Source organism: Macrobrachium nipponense, chromosome 19 (assembly GCF_015104395.2).
Source record: "Macrobrachium nipponense isolate FS-2020 chromosome 19, ASM1510439v2, whole genome shotgun sequence".
NCBI classification, from domain to species: domain Eukaryota; kingdom Metazoa; phylum Arthropoda; class Malacostraca; order Decapoda; family Palaemonidae; genus Macrobrachium; species Macrobrachium nipponense.
In genome coordinates, this window is record NC_061088.1 from 14,891,771 (window position 1) to 14,893,273 (window position 1,503).

Genomic DNA, 1,503 nt, shown 5'->3' on the forward strand with positions numbered 1-1,503 from the left:
TTGTAGACATTTAATTAACCAATAAAGTGGAAATTATATTTTGAGTGTTTCTGTTTATTATATATTTGTATCTCTCTTTTGCTCTCTCCTCCATCCATTTTCTTTTAATTTTTATGCATTTTTATCTTACCCATCTTTATCCATCTCTTTCCCTTTCCGTTTACTCGGGATTATTTTATAAATTTTCTTTTCCTTCCTCACATTTTCCTTTGCATTTTCCCTTTGTTTTTACTCTCCTTCGCCCCAACTTTCATTTGTCTCAATCGGCGTCCCCCTCATCCTGACTGACGGTTTTACGCCAGACAGGAAGGTTTGTTGAACACGCCTCATTTCCAAGAAACTCTCTAGGCCAGAAAGAAATTCCGTTGTGCCTTTGGTTACTTCAATTTTCAACAGCTTTTGGTCTTATTCTGCTGATGGAAAATATGGAAAATAAAGTCGTATAGCCATAGAACCATCTTCAAATGCGTGGATCGTTCACGAACTAATCTCTTGTCACCGAGTGTTATAGTAGATTCACACCAACCGTGCATTTGATGTCTAGGCCAGTTCCTTACAACGCTCCTGATTGGCTGTTGATAAGCCAGTGACGGGGCTGGGGCTGCCTGGGAACTCTCAGTCTCTCTCGAGAGTTCACATAGACATGATGTATGTTCAGTCTCTACTGAAATATACATCTTTCAGGAGAGGTGGAATATACATCCTGAGTTTCCAGCCCTGTCATTGGCTTATCAACAGCCAATCAGGAGCGTCGTAAAGGACTGGCCTAGACGTCAAATGCATGTTGATGTGAATCGACTATAGCTTCCAGTGTTGTTCCTCACGCTCCATCAGCTGATTGCAGCTGTCGTTGGGGAATTAGCTTAACAATTCCATCTTTGCATGAATTAGCATGCAAAGAGGTTAATTAATCTTTGTATTCCCGTTTCGTTTATTCTTCTGTATCAAACGGACCAAAGCATATGATATTTTTCTTATATATATAAAAGGAGGAACCATCATAACACAGTATCCATTTAAATGCATGAATGGGTGCGTTTATTTGTTTTAATGCATTTTTTTATATACTATTTGTTCATTTCATTGGAAGAACTGCGTTTGAGATTCGTTATATTCGTCCAGATGGACGATGTGTCAATAATAGTAGTTTGATGGAAATACGACCGGCTGAAACAGTTTATGTTGACTCTGCATGAAGATTTTATATTTACAGAATATATATATATATATATATATATATATATATATATATATATATATATATATATATATATATGTATATATATATATATACTGTAAATATAAAACCTTCATAAAGAGTAGACATAAACTGTTTCCAGACGGGTCGTATTTCCATCAAACTATTATTGACACATCGTCCATCTGGACGAATATTACGAATCTCAAACGCAGTTCTTCCGATGAAATGAACCAATATCGTATAAAAAAAAATGCATCAAAACAAATAAACTCACCCATTCATGCATTTAAATGGATACTGTG